An 18,748-nucleotide genomic window follows, 5' to 3' on the forward strand; every position below is an offset into this window, starting at 1 on the left:
GCATTTCATGCACTTTTAAGCCCGGACACTCGTTCATGTGCCACCGTCTCACGTTAAAAACCCCTGTGCATGTCATGCACTTTTAAGTCTGATATGATATTGATGTGTCTCCATCTCATGCTAAAACCCCACATGCATTTCATGCACTTACAGCCCATTATATATATTCATGTGTCACGTCCCTTTGCTAACTAGTCATTTGACCCAGGGCACGGGTCCGTGTCTCAGGCTGCGGCCACACAAGGACGGAAACGGCTAAACGCATAGGATTAACGCAAACGCAATCGCAAACAAGCTTCCGTCCACATGCAATAGTTATCCGGATAGTGTCTGCCCACACGAGACCGCTCCGTTTAGCTCCAACCACTGGAGAAGCTGCAGTACATATGCAGGAGCCTGTAGGTGGCGCTGTAACTTCCTCCACAAAAGCAGCGAAGAAGCATGGTTGTCATGGTTGCCCTTCTGTTTATTCTCCGCGGTGGGGGCCGAGGGAACCGGGCAGAGTTTTTCGCCAGTCAACGTGTATTAAAGTTTAAATCTTCCGGACAAAATGATAAAAGTGCCGGTCAAAGGTCTTCTTTGTTATTTATTGAGCTTTAAAACAAATGAATAACGACTCTATATAATATAATGATAAAATACACGGAGCCTCTCTTTTTCCTCCCTCTCTTCGGACAGCGCCAGTGTCTGTCTCATGCAGCAGCTGATCCAGTAATGAGTGACCCGGCCGACAGTAAAAATAAACATATTTATAACTAGTTTAGGGAGTTTGAGAGTTAATTAAAATAGCTAAGGGTGATGATCTGACTTGAAGTGTGTGTTTTGCTGCAGCGGGAGGAGCTGCAGGTGAGCAGAGCTGCGTGTCTCCGTCCTGTCAGATTAGACTTCACTCGCGTTTAGGTCCATATCGAGAGAAAGATAAATAATCTGAATTCAGGGTGCAGTTTACTTTGACGCGGGGGTGAGCAGCAGAGGTGGGGAGAGGCGGGGCTATTGCCTCATCATTATTGCTGTAGATGTTGCACAAACAACTGTAGCATGGTCAATAGCGTCCGGAGCACGATAGCAACTCTGCGATCCGCCATTGTTGTTGTTGTTGGTGGTGGCGAAACACTTCAGCAATGGCGCGGGGTAAGCGGAGGTGAGCAGAAGAGGTGGGGAGAGGCGGGGCTATTGCGCAATCACTATCAGTGATCTGAAAATGTTCGGATAGGGCGTACACACGGAGCCGTTTGACCCCCCAGAGAGTGGCGTATGCCTTTCTATCCACCTTGGGACCCGTTGTCGTTTCCTCAGTCGTTTAGTGCCGTATGGTCGTCCTCGTGTGGCCGAACGGTCTATATGACACTAAACAGTAACGCAAACGACCAAATTCGTCCTCGTGTGGCCGCAGCCTCAGTTCGGCGTCGAGTCAGGTGTTATCGTTGACAACAACACATTAGCATTAACCAAGTTAGCTCAACTGCCGGTTTAACGGCAGATAACGGTTAAAAGTGACTGTTTGTAAACGTTTTTGTCTTGTCAGAGGAGGTATGCCGAAGGAAGTGGAAGAGTTTTAGGGACACCTATGTCAAGGAAAAGAAGAGGGAGAAGGATAGGAGGAGGAGGAGGAGGAGTCAGCAGCAGGGACCAATAACAAATGGAAATACTCTGCGGTCCTGTCCTTCCTCGACCCATTTGTTACCCCGAGAAAAACTTCCAGCAATCTGGTGTCGGGGGTCGAGGAAGACAGGACCTCAGAGTACGGAGCTGAAGCGCAGGGAGCAGACGGGAGAAGTTGGTTGACAAGTGGAGACACTCATTCGCACTGCATAGGAAAGTCATACAGAATATCTACATAGCTAGTCCAACCCGGTATCACGCCGAGACGTGAACATGTGACGCTTTACCATTGCTGGGAGACGTGCAGATGTCACGGTTGGTTTCGTCTTTTCAACGCGTGACAGCTACACGGTATGGTTAACAGTGGAGAAATAACCGCAAACCCCGACCTAATGATTTATTTTGTAATAGCCACACTCGATTACGCCGATTTTCTTGTTGCCCCAGCTGGTCGACACCTCTTTTAGCAGAAACAAAGGCTACATTAATGTATTAAATTGATGTTAATCCATGCGTGGAGATGTAGAACAAACGGACGTGACGTTGTGAATAGACGTCGATGATTGGATGGTTATCCGCAATGCATGCTGGGATTTGGTGTTTATCTGATGTGAAATCTGAAAACGTTTTTTAAAAATACAATACTTTATTCCGAGTGTACTTGTTTTTCTCTTTGAAAGTCATCATATAACGGCATTGTAATACACGGTTCGGCTGCATTAAATATTACATATCTGCCGTAATTCTCTATTTATAGAGCCCTGCTGATACGTGCTCCTGTTTGTCTCTTGACAAACAGGAGAACTGCCGCCAGAGCTGAATATGTGACTTGGATCATAAATATATCAGCAATTAAACATTATCTTACATTTCTTTTCACACAATACGTCTCCTTGCAGTATCAACACTAATTCGGCTAATTTTGATATTTGATCCAATTGGTAGATAGGCTGTATTTACACCATAAAGGTGCACAGCTCTGATATAAAGGGACACCTGGTGGTTAAAGCATGTTATTGAATTTCATTATTAGATATTAATAGGATCCCTATAAAGTATATTCATTAATCGTTATTCTCTACTAATAGTTAATTAAAGACTGTATATAAATAATGACTAGTTTGCACATCCCGTTCAAGATTTCAAGATGAATGAAAAACTTGGGTCGCAGGTTCCTCAAGTGCATTACAAGCCATCTATCAATATGTGTGTACGACACCATTAAACTGTCACACACACAGAGCCGACGGCACCCATCATGGTGTGGAGGGGTCGTCACATTAAGAGAAAGTGGCACTACCTCACAAAACAATAATTCATGGATTTAACAGAAATAATTATATGAATTGGTGACCTAAATCTGGTGTTGGGATATAAATGTTGCAGGAGGTTGCTCAATATTATGGGTGGCTCTTAAAAGAGCCTTTTAATGTGTGCTGGTGCATTACACGTTGTCTTGCCATGGGACCGTTCCCTCTACATTGAAGTATGATGTGAAGACCTCCCGAACTCTGATGGCCTCTCTTGCGGAGTTGTTGGCTGCAATTCTTCCTAGACCTGGCAGTGGCTCCACATCAGCAACTGAGATGGCCCTCTGTGTGTTTGTGTTACGGGTCCCCGACCACAGTAACAGTAATGATACCTGTAATGAGCAGGTGAGACAGGAGCAATGAGGACACGGGTTATTGGGTTTCCTTCCAGATTGCTTCTACTGGTAGTTTTATTACACAAACGTATTGAAACATACCATTGGTTGGTATGATTTTTGCACCTTTTACCAACCTGTAATTAGCAGGTGAGACAGGAGCAATGAGGACAAAAGCAGAGTTGGCCAGAATGCCACCATCACTAGTTCTTCCATAGCCGCCAACATCAATGACACGAAAGCAACGCTCTGCATCCACAACTGCCAAAAGAACAAGTGAGAATGTTCCTTTGTAGTTAAAGAACTCCAATGCTCCACATCAGAGAGGAAAGTTCCACCACTCCTCAAACTTCTCTGCTATTGACCTCCACTCCTCTGTAGAGGGCACAGCCATGATCTCCTCCACAAGGCAGTCCCAGATAGCAGTGGCCACATCAGGGATGACAGTAGAGACAGTTGAGACACCAACACGGAAGCTGTTGGCAATTGTCCTGAATGAATCTCCTGTAGCGAGATACCTGCAGCACAAAAAAAATATATATATAAAATAAATCAAACAAAGTTGTATGAAGACATACCCTGATAAAGTGGTGTAAAGTAACTAAGTAGGCTACATTTAATGGTGTACTTTGACTCCACTACATGTATTTAATACCTTCAGTTACTTCACAGATGTGGATGAATGATGTGAAATTATAATCAAGTCTTAAATCAGACTTTAGTTCCACCTGGAGTAAATTCACAAGCTACCCTGCAGTCGACAAAGTCATTCAAACTATCATGAAGGGAGTTATTTCAGCATCCCTTTTACAATTAAATAATAACAACAAACAGTTCATTTTTTATCCATAATGCTGTGGCATTGATTCACCATGATGTGCAAGATTCATTAAATATGTTGTATTCATATTAACACGCTAATAAAAAACAAAAAAAGCAACTTACCTATGAAGGTAGATATGGTGCAAAATGCGAGAGCTTGTAAAACCTGATGTGAGCACTTGCAGAAAAGAAATCTGAGTTTGTGTGCATACATTTACACTTGTATAAAATATACACGTATCTGTGAACCAAATTTGAAGTCACGGAAAGAAAAAAAAGTTGTGTAGCTTGTAGAAACAAAATGAACTTAGTGATGAAATGTTCACTTGCAGAAAAATATTTTTTTTTTAAATATATTTTCCATTACAACTGCAACTTGGTTATTACAACCTCTCAAATCAGTCATTACAACTTCACAAATCGGCTCTGTGGCAGTATAAATCCACAAATCTGCGGCCTTGACTTTTGCTACACTTCTTGCCATGAATGTGTCGCTAAAGTAATTTTCATCTGTAGATGTGGGGGAGGGAGGGGGGTTGGAGCGAAGGGGCGGAGCTATCAGAACGACGAGGCACACACTCGGGTCAGTCACACTAGAGATGGCAAATCCGGATCCTTTTACGGAGTCTTCTGTTCACACAAGTGTTCAAAAAGAGGTAACCACAAAGCGATGTTTAACTGAAAATACTAGGGAAATGTTTACTCAGAATTTTTCTTCCACACTTGCCCCTGCTAACACCTCAGTAAATGAGCTAGTAGATCATTTTAATTCAAAAATTAAAAATGTTATAGATGCCATTGCTCCAATTAAGGTAAAGGAAGTGACTGGGAACAAAATATCTCCATGGAGAAAGGCTATGACCGTTAAAACAGAAAAAAGAGAATGTCGAAAAGCTGAACGCAGGTGGCGAAAAACAAATCTCCAGGTTCACTTTGACATTTATAAAGAGAGACTTGGCCTTTATAATTTGGAATTGAAAAACGCACGACAATCGTTCTTCTCTGACATCATTACCAAAAACAAAAACAACGCACGTGCCTTGTTTGCTACCGTCGACAGACTAACTAACCCCCCAGTGCCAGTAGCCTCTGAATATCTATCCACCAGGGCGTGCAATGATTTTGCCTCCTTTTTCACTGACAACATTCAGAAAATCAGACAAGCAGTCAGTGCCTCTGCATCAGGAACAGCAAATGTGTTGTCTCTGTGTCCACTTAACATCAATTCAGACATCATGACACAATTCCATCAGATTAATGATAAAAACCTAGAGGACATTATACAACTTCTGAAATCCTCCTCCTGCTGCCTTGATATTATTAAAACAGGATTTTTCAAAGATGTTTTTCGTTGCATGGCCTCAGAACTACTTCATATAGTAAACAAATCTCTTCACTCAGGTATTTTTCCACAGGCCCTGAAAACTGCAGTCATTAAACCACTCTTAAAAAAGAATAATCTAGATGCTTCAGTAATGAACAATTACAGGCCCATATCAAACCTGCCATTTCTAGGTAAAATCATTGAAAAAGTTGTTTTTCAACAGTTGAGTAACTTCTTGCATTTAAATAACTGTTTGGATGTGTTCCAGTCAGGCTTTCGTCCAAACCACAGCACTGAGACTGCTCTTGTAAAGGTCTTTAATGACATCTGTTACAAAAAGGTTCAATGAAAAAACTAGGCATTAAATAAGATGGCTAGAGTCACGAAAAATGTATCCTTAGGTAGGGGTGTAACGGTATCCGTATTCGTCCCGTACCGTCACGGTTCGGACGTCACGGTTCGGACGTCACGGTTCGGCACATGCAGTCACACGGCGAACACGCCTTTTTTTTTACGAGTGGGAAAAAAATAATTCAGGGCAGTATCCACTACACTATATATAATCCAGGGGGCGGTATTGTGCCTACAAGAAGAAACACAACAACAAAACGAACAAAATACAAGAAGAAGAAAAGTTAGTATGGTGAGTTCAGATAACACACAGGAGCTAGAACCCACCTGCTTCTTTTAAATCAGCTGTGTGGGAACATTTCGGGTTCCCTGTGGACTACAATTACGATGAAGTGCGCGAGTGGTGACGAGCACGGTGTGTCGGCGTTGTTCGGTAGCGGTGCGGTATGCTAATGGTAACACACGCCAAACATGCTAAATCATATCAGAAGGCATCAGCCAGATTTGCCAATCACCGGAGCCCGGCAAAAGACAACAGCAGTTCAACAGCTGATCCCCGCGGTTTTTAAGAAGCCAATAGACATGAGAGCCGAGAGACCAAAAATAAATAACGGAAGCTTTTGGTATATGTTTTTCAACGACTTTGCGAACGGTGCCTTGCTCAGGGACACCTTGGTAGCACTTGGTCTTGCCGGGACTTGAACGGGTGACCCTCCAGTTGCCAAGCCAAGTCCCTATCGACTTCGCCACCACCGTCATCTGAGTGTACTGTGTATGGTTTGTCTTTAATTGTTTAATACAGTTAATTATTCAAAATGTCAGAGTTCTCTATTTTTAAACTGAAACTTGCACTACTGTTCAAACATAAATAACAACAAACCTGGAATTATGCATTTGGGACTTTTTTTTTGCTTTTTTTTGTTGTTGTACCGAACCGTACCGAACCGTGACCTCCAAACCGAGGTACGAACCGAACCGTGACTTCTGTGAACCGTTACACCCCTATCCTTAGGTGCTTTTATTGACAGACAACGTGCTGAAAAAACACAAAGTAACCAGGATTTTACAGGAAGAAAATTAAAAACCTCACATATACATTACAGGTCGAGGACATATAACTGGTACCTCTCTGCTCTACCGCCACAGTCAGACTCCCCTCAAAACACTTGTGGCCAGGGTTTTATACATGTTAAGCCCCTCCCCCTAGGACAAGCCACTATTTATACCCCTAACCAATGTCATTCTAATCTACAAACACATTCACAATGCAAGACAAATTACCCAAACACACCAAATCAAAATAGGTCAACATATTATCTCTTTGACCACAGAAGCCCCAAACAATAACATTTTTATACTTGCAAGAAAAGTGCCACCCGCGCCCATGCACTACATGGTATGCTCCAATTGAGCACAGGTGTTCCCACTGATTGAGCCTCTACTTAAGGCTGCTTCTTTCTGTGGCTCTGTTTGGCCTTCACAGCCTTGAAGGAGAGGGTCAGCAGGTTACTTGCAAAAAGACAAACAATGACTTGGGTTTTATTTGATCAAATGTGTGTTACCCTCAGTGTGCCTTTTACCATGCCCCTATGCCAACTGTGATGAAGGCTTCTTCTTCACAACATCCACTTAAACACAGACAGTGGCAGAACTTCAGTGTTAGTATTATTAGATCTCAGTGCTGCGTTTGACACTGTTGACCACAGCATATTACTAGACCGACTGGAAAACTGGGCGGGACTTTCGGAAACAGTTCTAAATTGGTTTGAATCCTACTTAAAGGATAGAAACAACTTTGTTTCTATAGGTAACTACACATCTGAGTTGACAAATATGACATGTGGGGTTCCTCAAGGCTCCATCTTGGGGCCTCTTCTCTTTAACATCTACATGCTACCACTGGCTCAGATAATGAAGAACAACAAAATCAGTTACCATAGCTATGCAGATGACACACAAATGTACGTAACAATTTCACCAGGAGACTATGCTCCAATTCAAACACTGAGTAAGTGCATTGAACAAATCAATGACTGGATGTGTCAGAACTTTCTCCAATGAAACAAAGATAAAACTGAGGTAATGGTTTTTGGAGCCAAGGCAGAACGTATAAAAGTTAGCGCTGAGCTTCAGTGTGCAATGTTCAAACAGATAAAGCCAGAAATCTAGGTGTAGTCATGGACTCTGACCTGAGTTTCAACAGTCACATTAAAACAGTTACTAAATCAGCCTACTATCACCTAAAGAATATATCTAGGATTAAAAGACTAATGTCACAGCAGGATTTGGAAAAACTTGTCCATGCTTTTATCTTCAGTAGACTCGACTACTGCAATGGTGTCTTCACAGGTCTCACTAAAAAATATATTAGAAAGCTGCGGCTGATTCAGAACGCTGCTGCTCGAGTCCTCACTAACACTAAGAAAGTGGATCACATCACTCCAGTTCTGAAGTCTTTACACTGGCTTCCTGTGTGTCAAATAATAGATTTCAAAATATTGCTGCTGGTTTATAAAGCACTGAATGGTATAGGCCCCAAATACATCAGCTTTCGGTCCCCAGAGTCAGAACTAAACATGGTAAAGCAGCGTTCAGTTATGATGCTCCAAATATCTGGAACAAACTCCCAGAAACCTGCAGGTCCGCTGCAACTCTTACTACTTTTAAATCCAGGCTGAAGACTTTTCATTTTGTCGCTGCTTTTAATTGAACTATTCATATCTTAAACTGCACTGTAACTTTTATCCATGTATTTTTCCTTTTAATGTTTATTTTATTAGCTTTTCTTTTTTAATGCTTAATGTCTTTCATTTTTTGTAAAGCACTTTGAATTGCCTTGCATTGAAAAGTGCTATATAAATAAACTTGCCTTGCCTTGAGTCAGTCATTGAAGAGATCCGGATCATACGAATCCTTTGAGTCATATGAGTCAGCATCACCAAGAGCGTAGAAATAGAAAAAGAAAGAAAAAGAGGCGGGGCTGCGAATGGTGTACGGTGAATCTTGAGCAATTGGAGCAATGCGAATATTCGCATTGCGTCCGGTGTGAACGCAGCATAACTCCACTCTTTAATTCTATGCTATTCAATAACACGTCTTCTCCATCCCTGTATAACTCTCTCATCATATCCCATAGATCTCCGCATCCAGCTCGTATGGTAAGAAACCCGTACAACTCATTTCATAATACTTATTTTCTTTTGGGGGTTTCATCGGATCGGTTCTCCCCTCCCGAACTCCTGCACAACAGGACCTAATCGCCAAAATCACCATTACATTCATTGTGTATCCCTGGCAATAAATATGTATCCTTACATCAAAACGTCTCTCCTGATTGAAATGAAGCTCAGCGTAAGTTCAACTAGGAAGACCGTCTTTACTCTTCATTTACTATTTCCATGTTACTACTCTCTCTCCTCTCAATAAGTGATCGGGGGCATCACTCCCCAGTTCAACCAATCAGCCTATCATAGCGCTCTGCTAACCCTTTTAAATCTGCTCTCCCCCCTCTGACAGCTGTCATTTCAGGTGACTCAACGCAACCCTCCTCCACCCCTTTTCACCTCTTGTCCCTCGAATCCAGGGTCAAGCTAAGCCACTCCTCTTCAGGCTGACCCAACTATCCCTTCACCACCACCAGTGTCTAGACTAGAGATGGGTATAGATGGTTTTAACGGTACTACTACTTTTATCGATACTGCTTATCAATCCCGTATTTTAACGGTACTCTCATCGGTTCTTTTGGAGAAAAAAAAAGGTAAACTAACTAAACAAATTGTGAACAAAATTAACATTGCTTATTATTTAAATTAAATACATAATATTTCACATCAAAAGAAACAACAATGTTTTAACAAATCGTATTAAATAATCTGATGACAGAATTGTAAACAAAATAGCTGAAACTTTAACAAAATAAATAACTCAGTTACCTCTAACCATTAACCATGTTTGTATAATTTCTTTAGAAAGACAGTCGAACACGGTGCATTCCTCCGTCTGAATGTGGAGCACTTTTGCTAAATGTTTAGACAAAATACTCGTGTTACTCGCCCTTACATGCTAATTATTGCATCTTATTGCACTTTTGGTAACGAGCATTGTCCACATCGAGACGGGTAAAGTTTAACCACACCTTGGTGCGCTTTCTCTCCTCCATCTCCGCCGTGTGTGTGTGTTGCTTGCATGTAGCAGCCGCATGTGTGTGTGTTGCATGCATGTAACAGCTGCGTATGGTGTAAACTGCCCCATATGAAGGGCCGTGTAGGCCAAAATTCAAACTCACCTCACACACACACTACTGAAAACATTTGGCCTTGCACACACACTACTGAAATCCTCTCACATTCACTACTGAACACCTCACACACACACTACTGAAAATTAAGCCTCACACACACTACTGAAAACATCTGGCCTTGCACACACACTACTGAAATCCTCTCACATTCACTACTGAACACCTCACACACACACTACTGAAAATTAAGCCTCACACACACACTACTGAAATCCTCTCACATTCACTACTGAACACCTCACACACACACTACTGAAAACATCTGGCCTTGCACACACACTACTGAAATCCTCTCACATTCACTACTGAACACCTCACACACACACTACTGAAAACATCTGGCCGTGCACACACACTACTGAAATCCTCTCACATTCACTACTGAACACCTCACACACACAATACTGAAAATTAAGCCTCACACACACACTACTGAAATCCTCTCACATTCACTACTGAACACCTCACGCACACACTACTGAAAACATCTGGCCTTGCACACACACTACTGAAATCCTCTCACATTCACTACTGAACACCTCACACACACACTACTGAAAATTAAGCCTCACACACACTACTGAAATCCTCTCACATTCACTACTGAACACCTCACACACACACTACTGAAAATTAAGCCTCACACACACACTACTGAAATCCTCTCACATTCACTACTGAACACCTCACACACACACTACTGAAAACATCTGGCCTTGCACACACACTACTGAAATCCTCTCACATTCACTACTGAACACCTCACACACACACTACTGAAAACATCTGGCCTTGCACACACACTACTGAAATCCTCTCACATTCACTACTGAACACCTCACACGCACACTAGTGAAAATTAAGCCTCACACACACACAACTGAAATCCTCTCACATTCACTACTGAACACCTCACGCACACACTACTGAAAACATCTGGCCGTGCACACACACTACTGAAATCCTCTCACATTCACTACTGAACACCTCACACACACACTACTGAAAACATCTGGCCTTGCACACACACTACTGAAATCCTCTCACATTCACTACTGAACACCTCACACACACACTACTGAAAATTAAGCCTCACACACACACTACTGAAATCCTCTCACATTCACTACTGAACACCTCACACACACACTACTGAAAATTAAGCCTCACACACACACTACTGAAATCCTCTCACATTCACTACTGAACACCTCACACACACACTACTGAAAACATCTGGCCGTGCACACACACTACTGAAATCCTCTCATGTTCACTACTGAACACCTCACACACACAATACTGAAAATTAACCTCACACACACACTCCTGAAAAACATTTTACTGAAAGGTTCTCAGTAGGGAATGTGCATGTGTTTCACCTATGTGTGTGTGAGGGGATTCTTGCTGTAACGGAAGTCATTCTAATGTAACGGAAGTCAGTGGTCTCTTTGCTAGCCCCGTTAGCTTCATTAGCTCCAGGCTGCTACCCCGAAGTGTTTGTTGTGTTGATGCCTGGTGGAGTATTCTTCATTGAAATATCGCACTTATTGTATGGCTCTGCGGTTCAAACACACCGTCCATGAATGCAGTTTATTCGGTAAGTACAATTCAAGCACTTTATTTCTTACTTGTCTTTTTATTCAGCTAACAAGCGAGACGAAGCTACATCTGTGCTAACGATGCTATCCGTAGCATACAAGTTAAAACATAATGGAGAAGTGTAAAACATTAAGAAGGATTATACTGTAAAACATAAGGCTTCTCGGTGAGGTTGGTAAAATAAGGTCATGCTTGTACATTAGTTAGTTTGCTAGTTAGGTAACTGTATGCATTGTTATTGTTAATTTAAAATAGCTATGCTCGACGATGCAGACAGCTCGCGTCACATTAGTGTTGAAGAGCAGAGTACTGTATGAGATTAACCTCACTATAAGATCTGTGTATCTGAAAAATATGAATCTCACGTTTCCAGTTGGTTCCAGAAATAACGTTGACGTAGATATTGCAATATGGTTTGAAACTAGCTGGAAATAAGGTCTGTGGTTGAGACGCATTTAAGAGACTGGTCACGTTTTGTTCAGCCGGATAATATCCACATGTCTACCCTACTTTTATAATTTTCAAATCATAAATCTAGTTGCCAAAAGCAAAATGCTAACGGTATGCTTAAAGGAACTGCAGCTGCTTCAACGTCACGCCGATTTAAGATCCATATTCAAACATACAGATTATAAATGGTACAAGTTGAAGCGTTTGTTTGAACAGTTTGCAGGAACTTGCTTTCAAGCAGAACTTGAAAATGTACATAAATAGCTGTTAATAATGCTAACTAGCGAGCTAGCTGTGTAGATCTGCTGCACTATTTACTACAGCCCGGCTGTCCGCAGCCGGCTTTATAACAGTATTAAGTGAAAACCATTCAAAATATTTTATAGAATAAATCCGTTATCCAAATCCCATAAAAACACAAGACAACCAGCAATTAGACAATACCCTGTGTCGTATTTTTGTCGGATGAATGCAAGCTGATATTGTCACTTTTTAAAAAACCTAAATAAGGGTTGTTCCTATGGAAGCCCATTTCCGCCACTTGAAAAAAATAAAATCCCCATAAAAAGTCATAATTATGAGATAAGAAAGTCGAAATTATGAGATAAAAAGTCATAATAATGAGATAAAAAGTCATAATTATGAGATAAGAAAGTCGAAATAATGAGATAAAAAGTCATAATTATGAGATAAGAAAGTCGAAATAATGAGATAAAAAGTCATAATTATGAGATAAGAAAGTCGAAATAATGAGATAAAAAGTCATAATTATGAGATAAGAAAGTCGAAATAATGAGATAGAAAGTCATAATAATGAGATAGAAAGTCATAATTATGAGATAAAAAGTCATAATTATGAGATAAAAAGTCATAATTATGAGATAAGAAAGTCGAAATAATGAGATAAAAAGTCATAATTATGAGATAAGAAAGTCGAAATAATGAGATAAAAAGTCATAATTATGAGATAAGAAAGTCGAAATAATGAGATAGAAAGTCATAATAATGAGATAGAAAGTCATAATTATGAGATAAAAAGTCATAATAATGAGATAAAAAGTCATAATTATGAGATAAAAAAGTCGAAATAATGAGATAGAAAGTCATAATAATGAGATAAAAAGTCATAATTATGAGATAAAAAGTCATAATTATGAGATAAGAAAGTCGAAATAATGAGATAAAAAGTCATAATAATGAGATAAAAAAGTCATAATAATGAGATAAAAAGTCATAATTATGAGATAAAAAAGTCGAAATAATGAGATAAAAAGTCATAATTATGAGATAAAAAGTCATAATAATGAGATAAAAGGTCATAATTATGAGATAAGAAGTGCGCATGCGCTGCAGTGGCGCTGTCTTCAAAGGTCCCTTCATCACCTTGCTGCTCTCCACCATGCAAACGTCATCTAGTCCTAAATAAGGTAACTATTACAGGTGACTTTTGTAAATGTTAGATGTTACATATAGCCTATATTGCAGCTAAACTACAACAGTGCAGTTTATAGCTTTGACATTACCTGTTATGAATATAATATATATGCCTATAGTTTTGTGGTAACGTTCACGGGTTAGAGTTAGAGCAACTCACAGCAGCAGTATGCCTACACTATTGTCATTAGTGGCGTGAACGTTACCACAAAACTATAAGCATATATATTATAGTTCATAACAGGTAATGTCAAAGCTATACACTGCATTGTTGTAGTTTAGCTGCAATATAGGCTATATGTAACATCTAACATTTACAAAAGTCACCTGTAATAGTTACCTTATTTAGGACTAGATAGATGCTGTTTGCATGGTGGAGAGCAGCAAGGTGATGAAGGGACCTTTAAAGAGCTTACGAAATGCTTTTAGCACCTGTTAGTGGGCTTAGTATATGATAGAGGTTGCATTTGTATTGTGGAATGTGCCATATGATTTTTTTATTATTGATCTATTTTTAATAAATCACGATTATAACAGCATACAAAAGTTGTCAGTTAGTAACAATCGTTCGTTGCGCCGGAAACATCAACTTCGGCCATTTCCGGCGGTGACGTCATGAGTGGAACACAGCTGAGCTCAGTCCCGTTTGAATGCATTGAAGGGCCAAATATTACGACAAAGGATGCACAGCAATAAGACCCCAAGAATAATTGGCAAGCGATATGTTGTATGGGGATGTGGGGCCGTCTCAACATCTGGTTATGGGATGTTTTTGTGGCCAGAAAATGATCAAATGTTGCGTATATGGACAAAACAAGTGCGTCGTACGAGGCGGACGTTTGCTAGACCAGGTAACCCGGGGTCGATGAAACCGACGATGTGTGGGCAGCACATCGAGAGATCGTGTTTCGAACAATCAACAATGCCCGCTAAGGAGAGAGAGTAAACGCTTTCTCGAAGGTTCGTTTTGCTTTCTTACAACGTTACGTTAACTCAACCTTACGTTTGCCATGAGGCTATGTTACTTCCCTTAAGAGCTAGCTGTCTTAGCTAACAACAGTTAGCAGCTAACGTTTTCTGCAGTTTGTGTTTCCACTGAAAAACGTGATGTAGTTATTTAAGGGTAAGTTAACTAAACGTTATCTTACAAGTAGAGAAAGTTAAGTTGTGTTTAAAATCGTCAATGTAATGCACGTTAAAGGTTTTGTGTTGAGCATGAAGTTAGCTTTACTGTAGCTCACCAAAGGTTAGCATGTTAAGCTGCACTTTCTGTGGCAGCTCGCTTAACACAAAGAGGGGTTTTGTGCTTCATTGTAAACTTTTCTTACAAATGTGTGTTAATCTACCTGAAATTGTAGGGACAGTTTTTTTTTTATATACAGACTATACAGACCATTGTTGAGGAGATGCAAAACATACTGTAAATGAGTTGGGTCTGAGATACATGTTACTTTGCTGCTAAAAAATGAAACATTATCAGATGAGGACATCACCAAAGTGTGTGAGTCTGTCAGGGGATTTGATCTGTTCTTTGCATGTCGTACAGGGCCTGTACACACTGCTCTGGTATGAATTAAAAATATAATTGTAAAATGTATGTCTCTCGCTCTTGTCATCATTCAGGCTTTGCATTTGAACTCCTATGACTGGTTGCGGACTTGAAGGGAACGACTCCATGGCCTTCCTGACATCCAGGAAAAAGGTGAGATTCTAATCCATTTCAATGCCAACAGCCAGTCATTGTTTTTAACTTTTTTAATAGGATTTTTTGGGGAATTTCTGTTTTATTGGATAGTAGAGATCTACTGGAACCTAACACCAGAGAGAGAGAGATAGAGGGAGGAGATGATATGCAGCAAAAGGCCGAGCCGGATGGTTGCTGCTCCGTGTGGAGCGTGTTCTATCAGGTAAAGCACTTTGGTACCCAGTTATTTATGGTATTGAGTTTGAATTTAGCCTTTGGAAGGTCATTTCCGACAGTGCATTGTAAAGACTGAAAAAACATTTATTTGTCTCAACATTCCTGTAATAATTTGTTTTTTTATTGTTGATATTGTTTTGTTCTTTATTTTTGTTGTGAGAATCACTTTGCAATTGTGTAAGTGCTATATACATAATTATACTAATATTGTTGTTACCATCATTACCATTATTAAAAAAAATGTCTTTGTTTTCTTTATTTATCGCTGCAGAAAGGATCATGCCAGCCCACATCAAACACCTGATCAAGAACTTGTGAATCTTCAGGCAGAAAAGATGAAAACACCTGTTCCAGTTTCCTGTACATGGAACCATGCCTGTCCTCTGTTCCACATGTCTTCAGTCAGTCCTGAGGCCTGTACTACGAAGCAGGATGTTCTCTTCGCGGCTAACTTCAGGGAAAACTCCGGCTTTCCGGTCCTACGAAGCTGGTTCTCTTCTTAGCGGGCTAGATCTCCATGGTAACTTATGCTGAATGGCTAAACTGCCCCGGAGCAGGTTAGGTTGCAGGCTAAGAGCTCAACTCAGTGAAAGCACCGCCTGCTGACCAATCAGAGCTCAGTGTGCGGAGTTCAAAGCGATCAAGTCATATCACAGGAGAAAGGAAATACAGAAAAACTGCAGTTGCAGGAAAGACGGCCGGCAAAAATCACCGACTGTGTGAACGTGAACATGAATAGAATATCACCTCCATCTTCAGAGCAATCTGACTATTAGAACATTAGCGTTAAGAAAGCTTACTTAAATATCGGCCACAACATAAGTAACCGGATCAGAGTACATTAAGTACAGTCCGCGGCATATCACTTCATAATGTATCATATCTCCTGATCTGAGTCAGCTGAGCTGTATCTGGCCGTGCAGCACTCACAGCGTCACAGACTGGATGCAGAAGCATTATTTTAAGAAACACATAAGTTGACGAAACACTAGAGTCAAATGTAATGAAAGTCAGATGGTGTCTTAGACGGGGCAATGATATCATAAACCTGTTAATGTACGCATTCAAACACGTGTTCTGTTACCAGCTGTATTCACCTTGCAGGTGCAGCTCTGTGGCTTTGATCCTGATCAAGTGTTTAAGTCATGGATGTTTAAAGTTTAACTTCTTCATTTTTTACTAGTATTAAAGTGCACTTTTCATTCAGGAAGTATGACGCTGCGCTGTCAGTACGCTTCTCCATGTTTGTGATTGGTCGAATGCTCCAGATACCACCCCTCTCATGTGAACGCGCACCAAACTAGATAGGACACGGCTGGCTTGAGCGATCCACTTGATAACCAGCGTCGTAGGACAGTTTAGCGAGAGCACGTATGTTTTGGATTAGGTCAACCGGCTAACTCAAACATATCCAGGTTAGGTTGAACCGGCTTCGTAGTACAGGCCTCTGGACCCTATGACTCGGACACTAGTTCTACCAAGGCTTATTAGAGGTAAGAGTGGTAGGAGAGGAGTGGAGTTATCTTTGTATTTAGGCTGCAAGTCGACAAAGGTGATCAGATGCTAATAATGATCCGATTAATTTGATATTGATTGTCTGCCAATACTGAATCCTGATCCGATTCTTCTATTTCCCAGATAACACAGCTGCACCGTGTACACTCGCTCTATTTGTTTTTGCCATTGTAATTCACCATAAGCAATTGTTGACTGTAACGTCTAGACTCTATGCCAACCAACTGTAATTTGTAATGTATTATACTTTAACGGTTCTGGCAACCACAGCAGCCCAAATGTTAACGTAAATATTAAGTTTTCTTTTTACAGTGTACTTATATCTGTACATTTCTTTTCAGTTTGCTTCAAGAAGTGGCTTCAACAGACAGAAGTGCAGGCCAGATTGGGAAAGGCTGGACGCTACACAACGGGAAACATTATAGACATGAACAAGGAAAAACAACAAACACTTTCTTTGTTGCCTTGTTCTTATCATACATAGTGTTACGGTTTTTGTTACCATTTAAATATTGAATTCTATGTATTACTTTTATTTTAAATCAAATGCACCGGTTTTAGATAATATATTTATTTTGATGTGTAGGTTGATTTGCAGGTTGGTTGTTATTTGTATAATTATTGTATTGTTACTGTGTATTTTATTATATTAACTAGCTATTTATTAAATTAAAATACTGCTATGAACACTATACAATGTCTTTATTTTGTAGATACCAGAATACATGACACAATGAATCTTTGTAATATATTTATGTTCTCTTGTTTAAATAATCATACCAGTATTTAATGTATGCTGGTCACCTGGAATCCTGGTAAGCTCCCAGCAGGGTATATTTAATACTATTATTAAACATAAGCTGGTGATAGATGGATAAACCAGCCATCCTGGCCAGCTGAAGTGTCCAAAACCCCTCTCCAGCCAACCATTCCAGCCTAATATATACTGGCTGGTCAATTTACAACAGCCTGACCAGCTACATGTATCTAAACTGGTTATTTCAGCAGTCATTATTATTTATTTACTATTTTTGAGAATCTATGAATTTTAGTCAAATGTCTCTGTTCTGTTGCCTGAGCCAAGTTTGCCTGCTACATTACGATGTATTATTATTGATTTACTATTTATTGAGAATCTCTATGAATTAAAGTCAAATGTAAACCAGTCTGTGTTCTGTTGCCGCATCGGATCTCCGCCAAATGAGTCTTGTCTGTCACTCGATTCTGTCTCCAGAGTCCGACATCAGCCACAGAGGTAGTGTATTATTCAACAGGTATTCTACTCGTGACGTGCGTGACGTCACTAACCGGCGAAAGCTGTTTTGTTCGGAGCGGTCGTGTAACATCGGAAGTGAGCATGGAAAGTTGTAATAAACCACGATTTATAAATACTGCGGGCATATTGTCATGAATGACATGATTTCCCATTAATAATAGTATATATATTATCGTAATAAGAACAGTATTGTCCTTCATTTCGTAAGCTCTTTAAAGACAGCGCCACTGCAGCGCATGCGCACTTCTTATCTCATAATTATGACTTTTTATCTCATTATTTCGACTTTCTTATCTCATAATTATGACTTTCTATCTCATTATTATGACTTTTTATCTCATTATTTCGACTTTCTTATCTCATAATTATGACTTTTATCTCATAATTATGACTTTTTATCTCATTATTATGACTTTTTATCTCATAATTTCGACTTTCTTATCTCATTATGACTTTTTATCTCATTATTTCGACTTTTTTATCTCATTATTTCGACTTTCTTATCT

At 40.1% G+C, this 18,748-nt stretch overlaps 2 long non-coding RNA genes across 5 annotated transcripts; one reads left to right on the top strand and one right to left on the bottom strand.

Moving 5' to 3' along the window:
• Nucleotides 1-3,202: 3,202 nt before the first annotated feature.
• LOC139432959 (uncharacterized) lies at nucleotides 3,203-3,754 on the bottom strand. Its single transcript, XR_011642525.1, has 3 exons — nucleotides 3,613-3,754; nucleotides 3,385-3,508; nucleotides 3,203-3,244 (listed from the first exon to the last, which is right to left on the bottom strand). It is a non-coding gene; the product is annotated as an uncharacterized lncRNA (long non-coding RNA).
• A 10,606-nt stretch (nucleotides 3,755-14,360) lies between these two features.
• Nucleotides 14,361-15,985, top strand: LOC139432960 (uncharacterized). Of its 4 annotated transcripts, none has more exons than XR_011642528.1 (4): nucleotides 14,361-14,490; nucleotides 15,154-15,232; nucleotides 15,326-15,437; nucleotides 15,723-15,985. It is a non-coding gene; the product is annotated as an uncharacterized lncRNA (long non-coding RNA). The 4 variants fall into 4 exon arrangements; XR_011642529.1 differs by having other exon boundaries at nucleotides 15,329-15,437; XR_011642526.1 differs by lacking the exon at nucleotides 14,361-14,490 and having other exon boundaries at nucleotides 14,977-15,232.
• Nucleotides 15,986-18,748: the final 2,763 nt, after the last annotated feature.

Source organism: Pseudochaenichthys georgianus, chromosome 3, assembly GCF_902827115.2.
Source record: "Pseudochaenichthys georgianus chromosome 3, fPseGeo1.2, whole genome shotgun sequence".
Lineage (NCBI taxonomy): Eukaryota > Metazoa > Chordata > Actinopteri > Perciformes > Channichthyidae > Pseudochaenichthys > Pseudochaenichthys georgianus.